The sequence below is a fragment of the Falco punctatus genome, assembly GCF_963210335.1.
Source record: "Falco punctatus genome assembly, chromosome: 5".
NCBI lineage: Eukaryota > Metazoa > Chordata > Aves > Falconiformes > Falconidae > Falco > Falco punctatus.
The window spans coordinates 17,458,907-17,474,737 of NC_137584.1; the positions used below are offsets into that span (position 1 = coordinate 17,458,907).

Sequence of the window (15,831 nt, forward strand, 5' to 3'; positions counted from 1 at the left end):
CCCCACTGAAGCTGTGTCAGAGCCGGAATAGTTCCATTTCATGGGAACCGAGGGCATGAGAGGAAAAGAAAGTGTTGCTCCAGTGTGTATAGCCTGTTTTCTAGGTCTGTTGTTTGATAGTAGTAATGGGTTTCAATAACTAGGATCTGGTCCATCTTTTCCTATCAATATTTTTTTGGTACATTGTACCATCAGATGGCACAGCAAATCTCACTCTGAAGTTTTCACTGAAATAGCAGAGCGAAGCTGACTATTGTCAGATTAATGACTGACTTTAGTATATTCAGCAGAGGTGTCATGCTTGATTTGCTACTACTAATAAAGTATCATAAGTTTACATTGTGACTTCCAAAGCATTGAGAAAGTGAGAGCTGTTTGAAATGATGCTGCAGGTAAAAGTTACAGTAAGAGGTTATATAAGGATTGCTGCTTGAAAGAAATAATTTTATTCATGCAGCTGTGAAGCAAATGTAATACAAAGTTGCAGTTTCCTTTGTACAGAAATCATGAGACATTACTGAGATGTCAAAATTATTGCATTGCATAATCAGAAATATTGTTTTGTGTAATCAGTACTCACAATACATCTGGATAATACAATTTGCAGCCGAGCACATTTTCAGCGCTAAACAAGTAATAATAATAATAATTTATCCATACAAATGTGTGGTTCAGTTACCTGTTGTTTAGTTTCCTTTTTGTACATGCTTTCTTAATACCTGCAGTGAAAGGCCTTTCCTCCCCTCTACAGATCCCCTCTCCACCTATCTTCCCAAACGCAGTGCTGAGGGTTTGGGTGATGCAGAAAAGCATAGTCTTGGGCTCAGCAGTAAGAATTACCGGCTGCTTAACTTTTAACTAGACTCCCCCACACTGAATCTCCATGTGTTTGGGTAAGACATTTAAAGTAATGTCACTCTTCCTCCGATCCCTCATTTGTAAAACCAGAAAAATATTACTTGTTTTCCCAGCAGGGGTTTTGAGTGGACTAATTAGCTAAAGCTTACAAAGTGTTCAAAGATTGGGATCATGACTTAATTTATGCTCTGCATGAAGCTACTTCCCCCCCCCCCCCCCCCCCCCCCCCATTCAGCAGCTGAAACAAACTCAATTTGCTTTGCTAGACTGTGTCTTAAAATACATGGTTGATAACTGTGGACTGGCTTTTTTGCTGTTTTCTGAGCTGGTTTTTGAATACAAAGGTCTGGAACAGTTTTACTGATAAAATGGAATAAACTTTAAAATGGAGTAATATTCCAAATTACAATTTTTCTACTTTTTGTAATCAGACGCATTTACATGTGAGTGTTTGTGCTCCTGTTGGTTCGCTTACCGTAGCATTGAATTTGCTGGTGCATTGCTCTGGAAGCCTGTGCGTGAACTTGATCATCCCAAAATCACCACCATTTATCTGAGGAGGTAATCTGAATATACAGACGTATAGAACATATGCTTGACTTCTCGCTTTCTGAATTCTTGGTACATATACTGATATTCTGTCTATATTGGACTTTTTCAGTGCCTCCCACCTAGCCAACAAGCAGTCTGGTGCCACCCCTTCTCATCCTCATGTAGCTTTTATCCTAATTCTCTGTTCACAGAGAACTCTTCCTAGTTCTTTGCTTTTTAAGAATGTTTTGCAATTCTTTGTGAGTCTTCTGAATTGATCCCACTGTATAAAATCAGCTGTCCCTTCATTTTTCACCATCCTGCAGAAATCAGGTCTGTCTTTCAGCACAGCTCAGTTTCACACCTTGTTCTACCTTCCACAACAAGGTTATATTCCTCCTTTACAATTCTTTCTGGTACACATCAGTAATCGGAATTCTCCCAAACTCTGAATAAAACCACACACAAATGATACATGAACATAGAACTGGTGTCGTCTTGTTGTTGTCTCTTAGACGTTTTGTGTAACAACTTGTCTTTTTACCCTTATCCCTTCCAATAACGGTATCAGAATTATCAAAAAAAGACTAGCTTGGCATTTCTGTATTCTCTCCTGTGCATCCTCTTGCTTCCAATTTATCTTTAGAGAGGAAAGTTCTCAATCCCAGGAAGGTTTTCTTTTATTCTTTTTTTACGAAGTAGATTCGACCCAATAACTATACTATTTTGTAATTACAAATTATTTTTTAAGTATAATACAGAGCTGTGTCTAGTTTGTGAAGTATTCTTACAGCACCACAGTACTCCTACCTGAGCTGCCTGCTCTGACCTTTCTTTCTATCTGGGCTCCTGAGAAGTAGCTCGTGGTTTTTGTCTCATGGGCGCTTCTATGCTCCTTTTAAAAGAGCTTGTGGAGAAGTCTGACTGGGGGCACTGTTTCCTCAGAAGTTCTTAAGATTTGTGCATTTGTGGGTTGTTCATGGTACATTTGCAAAAATGACAGGGGTATTTCAGAGCAGAGCCCACGTGAATACCATGTCATTCTCAGGAAGTTCATCTTTCTTTTGGTTAGACGGCAGTACTAAAAAAGTGGCCTAAGTTGCTTATCTGAGGCTGGGAAAGATGAATTCTTACACACTATTTCCCACTGTAAAATCTACAATTTGAGTTAGTTGCCTTGACTCAGTGTTCAGTTTCTGATGTGAAAGTTCCTGAGATTTCAAACCCCTCCAAATCCAACCAAGGAACTTCCCAAGACAATAGCAAAACAGCTTAGAAGGCTATATGTAAACCCCACGCTATTTCCCATGACTGAGAGGTGTCCCATGAATAAAAATTCATAGCACAGAACCCTCTCATGCAGCTAGACAATTTTGTGTCTAACTATTGTGATTTGATACGCTGGCCACCCTGTCTCTCAGAAGGATCAAAGTAGAGAGACTTGAAAGCATTCCCTGCAGCAACCTCTGGGCACCTGGAAATACTCTACTAAGGAATTATGAGATTCCTACAAATTTTTTATAGGATCAGAATTATGCAGCTATGCTAGAGAAATTTGAAGATCACTGCTGTGGGCTGAGAAACATAAATTCAGGACATATGCCTGAAAATCTTCTTGGTGGAAGTAGCCCTTACGGGCTTCCTCATGCGAGTGATATGGACATACCTTTAGCAGGCACTTTAAAAGGCCAGTCACTTAAAGTACTGTACAGTTTTCAAAAATGTAAAGCATCCTGACCTATAATCACACTCTGTAAACATTTATGATACTTATACCACTGAAGGTCTTGATATCTTCAGATATGAATTTATATTTAGGAGTCTAAATAGTGTCATTTTAACTTGATGGTAATGCTTCCGTTTTAAAACGGAAAGCATGAAATTGGATTAATTTATGAACAAAACGTTTATATCCATTGCTGTCATTATACTTTAATAATTTTGTGGTTTCCCTTCTGGCACTGTTGTCATCTGAGGAGGTATCTAGTGAAAACATTAATTTAATGATTTTTCTTATAAATTGATTAGGATAAAATGTGCAACTAAAAATTGTGTAACTAAGAACCATTCCTGCCCATGTGTGATGTCACGCCCAAGTCCAAAAAGCACCTTCACTGGACAGGAGCACTGTAAAGGAAAAGCCTTTTGGAAACTATTCACGTCCCCATTTCTTTCTCCTTTTTCCTGTTTTTTAGAGGAACCAGGAATTTTGATACAAGTGTTGTGCTGTGTTGGGCCACTTTAGAAAGATAAAAGAGATGATATGACGTGCTAGCAAGGCACATCCAGTACCTTATAAGCTATATTAATTGTATCTGACCTGCCTCAGAGTTGTTCCATCTGAATTCTTTTCTTCCCTTGCACTGGTCAGAGCACTCAAGGTTTTCTTTATCAGATATTTCTGTCTGAGTTCTTCCAAAGGCTTCGGACTCTAGCAGATGAACTCTGCCACTTTCTGCAGCAGAAGTTTGAAGAGGCTCCTGCCTCTGCTTCCAAAGGCTGAAACTGCCATAGCGAGGATGGAGGAAAGTAAAGAGTGTGCCTGCTGTCACATGGTATAGCTCACAGCCTGGTGTACGCACTGCCCTGGATATTACCTGAAAATGGTGGCCATCTGTGGTTTTATGCCAGGTCGTGAACTGCAGTATCTGAGAGGACAGTAGACATGGACTTCTGTTGCTACTATCAAAAAAGCAGAAACCTTAGGCAAAGGGTGAAAGGAGAGGGTTAAAATCCATAACCTCCTAAACCCCACAATTAAATTAGAATAACACCATATGTCAAAAGCCTTAGGCAAGAGTTAGGAAGGTTAATCTGTACCTTGTCGCCTGTACAAATAGGTAATACGTAAGTGAACTCCACTCACATTCCTGCTGCTCTTCAGGAAGAGCTCACAAGGCTGTTTACTGCATGCGCAGCCGTTGTGTCAAGGAGACATTATTTCAGTATGTTTTTATCTTCACCAAAAATTTTCAAATGCACACATTACAATAATTGCCACATTCTGTAGTGCATATTCTACTCCAGTTTAGCATTAAGTGCTCACTTGTAAACAACTGGTATTTGGTTTTAGGATAATTTCATCTTTAATTAAAATTGGAGAGTATAACTGTTTGGTATAATTCCTTTTAATGTAAGACATCATATAAGTTGTAAAATGTTGCCACAATGATTTAACTGACTATTTCACAAATAATTTCCCACCAGTCACTCAATATGAGAGCTTTGCAGTTGTGATGACAATTAATTTATGAAGTAATGCCCTACACAGACAGCACTTTATAAACAAATTCTTTATAGGGCTTTGTAGGGCTAACAACTAAAAATGTATAGCAATGTTCCAGTAGCGTTTTATTATCTTGTTTATATTTGGAGTTTGTGTTTGTCCTGAAGTGCATATTATCTAGTATTTTTATATATATATATATTTTTAGAATACCAGTGATAGTTTCTGCTAAACAGGTAAAAGTAAAAATAACTATGTAATGATGAAACTTGGACAGGAAAGAGTTTATGGAGGGTTCGAACTTCAGGAATTCTGATAAATAGGTTGATTAAGAGTTGTTACCTTAGGAGAAAAATTCTCATAGTTTGTTATAGACATAAGGATGCTCATTTCATGCAGAAACTTGAGTAACTACCATCCTAGTTTGAAATAAACCCTGTATTGATTTATCTGTGTCAGTGACAAAGCTAGATGAAGCCATGCTGCAATGTATACAGAAAAGTATTTATAAATTTTGAAAAAGCACTTCTTAGCAGTTGCTCTGCAGGTAAAGGTAAGAGGTTTGTTCAGCTTCCTTCCTCCTTATTTTTAATAACTTTAGTGTTGCAGATCATTAGTCCTAATATTCATTAAGCTCAGGGTGCTAAAGGTTCCTTACCTTATTAGTTTCTAGCCTAGTCCCATTTAAGTCTTCAAATGTAAGCAACCGAATAAGGTAGTGACTGTTACGCAGATGTAAGAGACAGTGGTCTGATCCTCCTCATTACAGTGTTTGACTTCACATAGCTTGTGATTACAGGTAAGATCTTTACTAACACTGATTAATAAAGTCTTAATAATGTGCACTGATCATTCGTTTATATCATCTGAGTATAGACATTTGGTATCTGATAGAAAATATCACTGGCAACATACCAAAGAAAACTTCCTTTGGTTTCTTGGTCTTGGAGCATCTTAGTATTGATTAGGCATCTCAGAGGTAACAGGACACAGACTGTGCCAATGTGGTGGAGGTTTTTCTGCTGTGCCTCAACAGAGCACCGGGCAGGCAGGTTAGCACGTGCTGGGTGCTTCTGCACTGGCATAGCACCAGGAGTGCTCTGTTGAAGCAGATCTCCCAATTGTCTCCATCTATCACTCTTCCTCTCACATCACCGAGTGGGCTCCAAGTACATGACTTTTAGTTTGAAACTAAACCGAAGATGCAGTCCCATCTGTTTGTGAGAATTAAGTTCAGAGGCTAAACTAGAAGAATTCTCTAAAAGCCGTTTAGTATGAACATGAGGTCCACAGCATCAGCTGTTTCACTCTGCAGATCATTCCTACTTGTATGCATTGTGTGCTAATACTAGTAGAGCTCCTGAGTCCTGATGCCTCCCCAGCTGTCCAGGCTAATGACTTTTCTGCATGTGCCATGGTTCTCTCCCAGACGATGCTGGAGCGTGCTATGGGCCTGCATGATTGCCTTTATTTTGCAGTGATAGAGGCATCTGGTCTCTCCCTGAACGCCAGGCAGGTGTACACCCAGCCCTGGGAACTCAGAAGTGCTCCTGAGTCTTCCTCTACTCTGCTTTATTTTTCTTCCACCAGAAACAGGAGTTGTTGAAGACTTCTACTACATATGGAGAGAAGATATACCAAATAAATTTTCCTCCTTTAATCTTCTATTTCAGCCATTCCTATACTTATTAGGGTGTCAGAGATCCAATTCCTACTCTGTGGGACAGAATGAACTGTCAAAAGCATCTGCTTGATTCTTATCAATTCTTTTACTGGAAGAAGCACCTTAGCTGTCTCCAAAATAGTATTTATTCCCTCAGAAGAGATTTATGATTTTCATAAGAGCATGATTTTGAAAGTCTGCAGGAAAAGGAGCACATTTTGAATTCGGCTATGACGGCTACTGCGGGGATGATGCTAAAGTTATTTCTGTTTTGTCAAATCAGTGTTTTAATTAGGCTATAATTCTTCAGAAAGTTTTATATTTAAACCTGTCACATTCTTTTAACTGACTGTATATCCTAAATTTTTTGTACTTCAGCTATTATGCTACAACATTGAAAAAAATCCACATGTAGCATGAGAGAAGAGAGTACTTTAAATTTATAGTGACTTGTGCCTCCTCTATTACCGCTGAATTATAAATCATTTCCTATGACACAGTAAGAATAAGTAAATCATGCAAAACTTTCCTATGTAGTATTTCAAATTGTAATTTCACTGCCTTTCACTGTGGGAACCACAGAGTTGGAGAATCTAAGACAAAAGTCCTGCAATACTGATGTGCATGTAGTGGTGACTGTGTAATTCCAGACACAGTATACCACTGCATGTTTCGTGTTGTATTGCCATTAAGTAATGGAAAAATAATTTTAACTGAAAATTAGGGAAAAATAAAACTCCCTCCACACTGTCACTTGCACACCCACCTCACAGCAACACTGATAATAGCCTGTCTCCTCCCTGTGTTGCAGTTTCCCAGACTAGTTACCTGTGCACTCTGATGCTGCTCCTTTCCTGTCTGAGGCAGATGTTCACTGCAGAAGTGGCTGAAGCCTTGTAAGAAATTATTTTCTCCAGTAGTCTTTACTGCTTCTCTTGCTGACATTACTTAACCTGCAGGGAGAGCTGGCAGAGTGGAGTGCACGAGCACTCCTCCTCTGCTCCAGGGCTGGTCAGCTGGAGGATTTATGTGCTTCTCCACTACCAGTGTAAGCCAGGGCAGCTCACAATACTGAAGTAGATTTGGAGTACTCATGCGGTCTAATTTGTTAGCCCTCCTGAAGAGAAGGTACTGTCAAGCATAGGGACGGTAGTCTTTTAAAACAGTTACAGCTAAGTTCAGAAAGTAGACTATTAAACCACAAGGTTTTCCAAGCATTTTTAGGTTTTAAGCCATATATATTGCATATGCAGTAGATTTTGTAAAATAAGTGGTACTTAGCATGGCATAAATAAGCATAGTGGTTTTGAGCCTGTGTTTGAAAACATTGTCTTCTGACAGGATTCCACATTTCAATTAGAAAGGTACCATTTGTGATTTGAAAGATAGCCATTTCAGCTTTTCTTCTCACAAAATTATAAAATGCATAGATATAAAGTCAGAAAATCCTGTGTGTGTTGCAGGCTTTGCAGATAAGCAAAAATAGAGCAGAAAGTGAAAAAATAAGCAGATACTCTCATTAAAAGAAAAACGAGACAAAAACTGTTACTGAATTTGTGTCTATAATAATACATATATGTCTAGTTATGACACAAGAAAAGTACAACTGTCTTTTCCATGTGGATTTATAGGGTGAAATCCCAGCTTTTCACTGTTAGTTGAACTTCAGTCAGTAGCTTGTGTAGGGCAAATTTTCCAACCATTGCTTTGTACATTGTTTCCACCCATCTTTCCATGGAAGGAGAAGTTTGGAAGTTTGCTAGAAAGACAGCACAAATTGAATTATCCTAAGAAAATAATTCTAATTTTCAGTGTTCTCTTTTTAAAGTTAAATGTCTGGTTTCTAGTGGGTCTTCTGCTCAGCAGATATACATCACTTCTCTCTTACTGCTCAGGCAATTAATTACATCTCAGAACACCCAAGGGAGGGAGGTGTTCCTGTCTTATTCTACCAGTGAGGAAGCCATACCACGAAATATTAAACAATTATCCAAGGTCACTGAGCAAACAACAAGTAGAGCTAGGAATCACAAATCCTGAATTCCACTTACGCTCCATCACTAGTGTGGTGTGCTCTCTCCAAATGTGCGCTGTTGTGGTTTAACCCCGGCTGGTAACTAAGCGCCACGCAGCCACTCACATGCTGCCCCCTCACCCAGAGGGATGGGGAGGAGAGTTAGAAAGGAATGTAAAACTTGAGGGTTGAGATAAGAATAATTTAATAATTGAAATAAAATAAAAATGAAAGAGCAATAATAATAACAACAATAACGATTATAATGAAAAGGAGGGAGAGGGGGAGAGAAATTAAATCCAAAGGGAAGGGAGAAAAGAAAACAAGTGATGCACAATACAACTTCTGACCTCCCGCTGACTGATGCCCAGCCAGCCCCTAGCAGTGACTGGCAGTCCCTGGCAAGACCCCACCCCAGTTTATATACTGAGCATGGTGCCCCATGGTATGGAATTCCTCTTTGGCTAATTAAGGTCATCTGTTCTAGCTGTGTCCTCTCCCAGTTTCCTGTGTCCCTCCAGCCCTCTCTCTGGCAAAGCCCGAGAAACTAAAAAGTTCTTTAATTTGTATAAGCATCACCCAGCAACACCCAAAACCATCCGTGTGCTGTCAGCTTTGTTCTCCCACCAAATCCAAACCACAGCACTGCACCAGCTACTGAGAAGAAAATTAACTCTGTCCCAGACGAAACCAGGACAATGCAATGTAATGGCCTTGCAAAGAAGGCAGAGCTATTTTTCCTTGTAGGAAAGAAAACTATTTTATTCTGAATTAAAAGCAAATTTTATGTTTCTAATAACACTGAAAGCTAAATGGCAAATCAAATTAAACCATTATCTTGATTGCAGTTATATACATCCTAACTATCTAAACAGAATAGCTCTTTTTATCTCTTCCTGGCCACCTGTCCTAAAATAATTGATTGGAGATGAATAAAATTATGCCCAAAAATTGTGGGCAATATTCAGACGTTAGATAAGTTACCAGGAAGAAGAAGTGATCAAGTCTTTATTATTACAGGGACTAAGCAATGAATATAAATGTAAAATCATTAGGAAATAACATATTCATATGCAAGTCACATGCTGTTAATATGTATTTTTTAATTTTAAAACATCTGTTAATATGATCTGCCTTTTAATTTCTCGTATTGTTACGCTCTTTGCATTTATGAAAGAGTTTTGTTCAAGGCCAGAAAATTCCATGACAAGGTTGCAGAATGCTGACTGAAGAGTAGAAGTGCTATGAATACGTGCTTTTCTTGAATTTTGTGCTAGAAGACGTTTAAGCATCAGATGATAGCCACTGCTTTGGGTAGAATTTTGAGGTATATGGACCACCATGATTTTTTTTTCTGTGCTTTCAATATACAGAAGTAAAATACTAAGACAGAAACAACATCTTATGTATCTACCTCTTTTACACATCATACCATTTAGTGACCCCACATCCAAAGGAACTTCGGGGGCTAAAAATACTGTGACCTTTTTTTCATTCTGACTTCCCAGCGAGAAAAAGACCTAACTTAAATTCTGTATTTGAACAGTAGATCAGAGCTACTGAGTCTACTAGCAATTGATCAAACAATAATCTTAAAAATAGTCTCAGCTAATATAACAATAATATCTAATAGATACTGGATGTATTTATATAACTCAAGGAACACAGCAACTAAGAGTCTATCTTGATTGTAAAAAGCAGTGCAAAAATACTAACATGTAATTTCAATTATTCATAAACCAAGGGTGCTGATTACCTGTGATAATAGCTATTAATCTATGTATCCCAAATGTGAGCTTCAAATATCGAGTCACAGGGAGCATACAGCAAATTGAAAGAAGTATCCAGTGTAATTAAAAGAGCTGTGCCCATGACTTCACATTTCTTATCAAAGTAGCCACCCAAAAATTTGCTACAATGCTGGTTACCGCACCCAAAGCAACCCTCATGCCCAAGCACACTCAGATTCCTCAGCTCTAAACTGTTTTATGATGCCATAACTTATACTTTTAGTTTCTGAAAGCAAAGCATATAGTATTTCTTCTCTAGCTAAGAATGGCAACATCTGGAAGATGTTACAAGTTGGCAATAACACCAAATTCCTGGAGAAACTGGACCCCCAGCCCTCAATTATTAAGCTGCCTGCATGGATTTCTTTTCAGTCACAGTCTGTGACACCCGGTAGCACTGGGGACAGACAGAAGTGGAAAGGACAGAGGGCGAGAGGAGCACATTAGGGCAGAGGGGCTGGATGGCAGGCTGGACATCACTGAAGGAGCAGGGAGGTTGGACTCCACAGGGTTTCTTTGCACGGGAGTCAGGAAAAGGGATCAATGACCTCCTTGCGCATCCCTTCAGCTCTTGAGCATGCTGATTCACAGACTCGCTAGCAGTCCTCCCGGTTACCTTTCTCTCTGCAAGGCTACAGCTCTTACCTGCTCTTCCACCTGAAATCCCTTGCAGTTTCCCCCTTCATTAACACGTCACTCTATTAAGATAAAATATATCCATGTTCTCTTTCCTTTCCATTTTGGCACAGCCTTTCAGAGAAAGACCTGACTCCACTGTTCTCAAATGTTCAGAAACACAATGAAACTCAGCCTGGGACTCAAAAAGGCTGAAGGGACTTTCAACCCTTCTGCTACCCAATGAGCTACCCAAATCTCTGTGTGACTACTGAGGTAGTTGTATGGCTTCAGTCCTTTAAGGGTATTCCTGCAGATAGAGCCCCCCTATTCTCAGGACCCCTGCCTTGATGCTGAAAGAAAAAAGGTCACCTTGGAGTACTGGAACTGGCGTATAAAAGAGCGACTTTGCACATCAAGGAACCTTTAATTACTAGCATGAGTATATATTGTTCTTCATTAAAAATGCCTGTAGAAAAAGGCAATAATACTGTAATTTCATTTTTGGTGTGGCTGCATCTAGTAATTTATTAGCATCCTGTGCTTCAGAGACTCTTGATAGTGTTGCTCCATATTATTTTGCTTTATCCAATACAAATATATAATCCTTTACTGTTGTATGACCGATAAAAGCCAGTGTTTTCCTGGTTGAAAGCTGTAATCCTCAAACTTTCATCTAAGTTTTGGCTATAGGTTCACCTATTAATGCAGTAGGGTTTATCATGCAATATCAACAAGAGCTGTTAGCTGTCAACTGTCCTTCCGTATTTTGATGATGTAACCAAATACATGCAAATAAGTTGTGACCGTCATCCTTCCTTGTTAAAGTTTGAAATCAAACAAGTAGGTCCACCATATTACTGCAAAAAAAGAATGTAAGAGACTTGTGCCACAAATCACGTTTCTGTTCTTGTTCTGTCTCAGAAGCTGGTACAGCCACAGCAGCAATTTACTTTAAGAACACTGTTAGTCAAGGAAAAACAGCTTCTTCCAATGGGTAGTATAAAGTCATTTTTTACTATATGAGTACTGCCAGAAAGACTGTACATTTCACTTTTATATGAAGGTGTTTCAGTCTGGAGGTGGGGGAGGGGACTCAAAGGGAACAAGAAATTGGTTTGTCTTTGTGTTGTACATTTAGTGAGTATTTTTACTACTTTAGCTATTTTCATTTATATAAATAAAGCTTCTCCTTTTTTATCTAAACCTTACTTTTCCCCAAGGCCTCCCTGCAAATACAGTGACACTTCAGCAAAGGGTAATTGAAGCTGCAGCACATTTACAGCAAAAAGCCATTTTTAAAGGGTGCAATGAAACATACTGCAGAGGCAGGGTTTTTAAATTCGCTATATGGAAACTGATTCCCTGTAGGAATGAGAGACCTGAGGATTTAGGACTATATCATATTGGCTGCCACTTCTTCAGCCCTCTAGGCAATAGCTTTTCACAGTAAACTTTGGTTTCGCGTGACCATAAAACCCCTGATACTCAACAAGAGAACGTAAGAGCAGCTCAAAGAAAAAGAAAATAAATGGAGTGCACAAAAAAAATCACAGCAGGATTGTTTCTTGTTCCATAGCAAGATCAGCTGCTACCAAATCTTCTCCAGAGATGTCCACTCCTCACACATGCTAGCCTCAGTATCGCTTGAGCTCTGCAGATGGTGCTCCCCCTCCCCAACCTTTCCCTTGACACCCCAAGGCAATGAGATAATGAAATGTAGTTGCAGAGAAGATATCTTGCAGAGAAGAAACAGCTTTCAGAATTTTAACAGGCTTTTTATGTTTTATATTTTCATTTTCCTGTTTTCATAGAGCATTAGCTTCTTACAAAAGCAATCTTTGATACTGGTTTTAACCATTCAGTATTTCAGTCTAGAGTCAGCTAATTATTTTCTTAGTGGCCACAAAAGTCAGCAGTGATTAGCAAAAACAAGATACCAGCAGTAAAATCATGCCATTAAAAAACAACAGGCTCATTAACAAAAATGTTTCAGTTTAGTCAAGCTTTCTTTCTGCTACCTCTGCTCATTCCTGGAGTCTTTCAAATATAGGTCATTTTTTGAGGCTGTAGATCTGTAACAATATTAGATACTCCAATTAGTCAGGTAAAAAAAAGGACAGGTACTCTGTTTTCTAAGAGAGGTGTTGTGTTTTTTTGTACTAAATGAAAGTGCATATGTGATGAGTTTCATTTATTCAAAGAGAATTTTTAAAGTCTCAGAAGTCTTTAAGTGTTACTAAAAAAAAAAAATAGGCAGCAGCAGCTTTTAAACTTCAGAGGTGAATGGCCAGAAGGAATAATTCTTTCTTGACATCAACAATGTCCTTATTCCTTTTTAAAATGAAGTTTGGACAATAAGGAGGTCAGTAGATATATAATACTTCATTTGCACTAGAAGAATAGCCAGTATATTACTAATGGTTGGCTATCTTAAACCAAAACTGGAAAGAAATCTGCGTCACAAAACTTTAAACTCTTTGACAGCTCTGATGTGATTGGAGGGGCAAATTCACCTCTTGGTTTTGGGAAATATAGCTGATTTCAGTGAAGGAGTGTCTGAGATGAGGAAGTTAGTGGGCCAGTAATGCCTCTATCCAGTGGAGCAGGTGAAAGCCATCAGAAGGTAAGAGGAAGGAAATAAGCATCCTCTCCAGCCTGCATTTGGGCCCATTCACAATTCAACACGATGCCAACATGTGATAAGATTGTACGGGCCTACAGTGCCAGTCAGGCCATGGGCATGGATCTGGTCTATGATCTAATGAGCTGACTGACCATTCATACTCAAAATTCACTTTAATGAATAATCTGACTCTAAGAAATCCCTACCTAGTATAAATCATACTCTGCCCTGTGATAATTTGGGGGGAAATAAATGATGCTTCATCACTGGCAGTATCTCCAGTCACCAGTGTCTCCCTTGGTGGTGGCTGGCAGAGTAAAGCGTTTACTGGAGTTACTATTTTTCTGTAAGCTTTCAGATTTGGGTTACTGTTCTCAAGTAAAACACAGTATCTAGCCCTGAGCACTGTTTCAAGTCAATGTGGTTTACTCTGCATTAAAAAATAGGCTATTTGCACTAATGCAGTCACTGACCGTGTCTCAACTGAAAAGGTGTTTTATGAATCCACCTCTTAACTGTAATCAAAGATGTGAGTGCTCTCTCAGTTTCAGTGCAAGGCGAAACATTAATTTACCTTCAGTGTTGATTTGAACTAGCCTATTTTGCTTTGCCCTGAAACGAGGAGAACACAAAATGTTCCCACCTCTCCATTCATAGTGTAGCTTCTTCAACTATGAAGCTCCCCAACTATTCTGCAAGAGTTTCTCTATACTACATATCAGTATCTTTGTACTTTTCCACCGATGCAGCATTTAGAGAGTTCACTTCCTCCCATGGCCAGGAGACCTCATTTTCCTTTGCCCAGAAGGACTTCCTGACCTGCAAGAGAAAGAAATTGTGACTTTAATTTCCCATGTGGGTGGACAGTATGGTCTTGTCCATGTTGGGTAAGATTTCAATTTCACAAAGGTTTTCCTAATAGGATGGGGGTTGTTTTAACTAACTTGCTCACATACTTCCTGTGTTAGTGATAAAAGCATGGTATGACTGACAGTGAAATATATAGTAGTATAAAGGTTTTGGAAATAGTAAACCAAAAATGTGCCATCAGAACACCATTCCATGCAGGTAGCTAGTATGTCACCATATTGCTCAAAAATTCATTTGGAACTTGGACTCTAACACGTATATATAAAAGAAAAATCCAAACAATGTGTTCTGTGCTTGTGCAACAGAATCACTATCATGTATTTGGAAGTCTATGTTATTATCAACAGTCACATTAATCAAGATGCAAAAGAAAAACAAAAGCCTCTGTATATAGTAGTTTCACTGTGGAGTTTATCATAACTAAATGATACAAATAGTGAAGATTGAACTTTAGTAAGTTCTATATAGCAACTTCGGTAAGTTGTCTACAGCAGCTGAGCCCAAAGCAATCAAAATATGGACCTTTTACTGAACTCTTGCTCTGCTTTGGAAGGTGTATGTATGAAGTCTTCTCTGGAGAGGAAAATGTTGCTATCACTCTGAAAACTTGCCTTAATAAAATAAAATCTTTGACATACCTTAATAGAGATGAAGATTTTTTTCAGTTCCTTTTTATATTTAAGGCCATCTTTCCATTAATCGAGTAGCTGACTAAGTTTAACGCCATGTAGTTAGCCTCCATTGAAATGTATGAACAATACAGTTTTGGGATTTAATATTCTCATGTACTAGCCTATGTATTTTATTTTGCATAGAAAGTTATATTCTCTTGTTTGGGTCGTTCTGTTTAAAGAAATGAACAAATTTCTTCAATGCTTTAAATTAACTGTGACAGACACACCATTTTCAAAAAGTTAGGAATCTGTCACTGCTTTCTGGCAGTGACTTGAAACTTGAAAGCCCAGTCTCTCCTTCCAGTGGTGGGAATGGAATACAAGGGGGAAAAAAAAAAAAAAAGTTAACTGTTTTGGGGTTTACTCTACAGATGCATCAGGAATCAGATCAAACTCAAGAACGTCTTTGTTTGGCTTATTAGAAATTAAATGAGAAAGTTGCATGTAACATGAAAAATGTAGTAAAAGTATGTTCTTCTTGGCTATGAGCATGAATATTTTTGCCCCTGCTTACCATACCTAATTGGCTCACAGCTTATCCCCTTATACCTGGACGTTTAGCAGGTTTCACATTTATATTCCATTTAGAAGAATTTTATTGACCGTGCTGAGTCAAGAGTACTCATTTCAATACTTGGTGGCTGAGGGAGTTAGCTAAAGTCTAAAAGAAGATCTGAGCATGGTAAATATGTTCTGAAATGTTAGTTTCTTCAACAGGCATTTTAAAAAAAAATGTATGGATCAAGGCATAAGAATTATGTACCTCTTTAAACAATAGGTACAACTGGATTTTTAGATTGATGGAGTAAGGACCTCCAATGCTTCAACTCTTCAGCAGTAGTTCAAGACTGGATAGTTCAGTTTATGACTGTGTTACCTATTTATAAATGAAATTAAATAGCCCTACTTTAGACTTAGGAAAAAGGATTTTAATATACCAATCAATTAGTTTTGTTTTGATAAC

The 15,831-nt window shown here is 38.5% G+C and overlaps 1 protein-coding gene across 16 annotated transcripts in view; it reads left to right on the top strand.

Annotated features, from left to right (window-relative positions):
- Positions 1–15,831, top strand: part of KHDRBS2 (KH RNA binding domain containing, signal transduction associated 2) — a 402,639-nt gene that overhangs the window by 355,438 nt on the left and 31,370 nt on the right. The window lies entirely within an intron of this gene.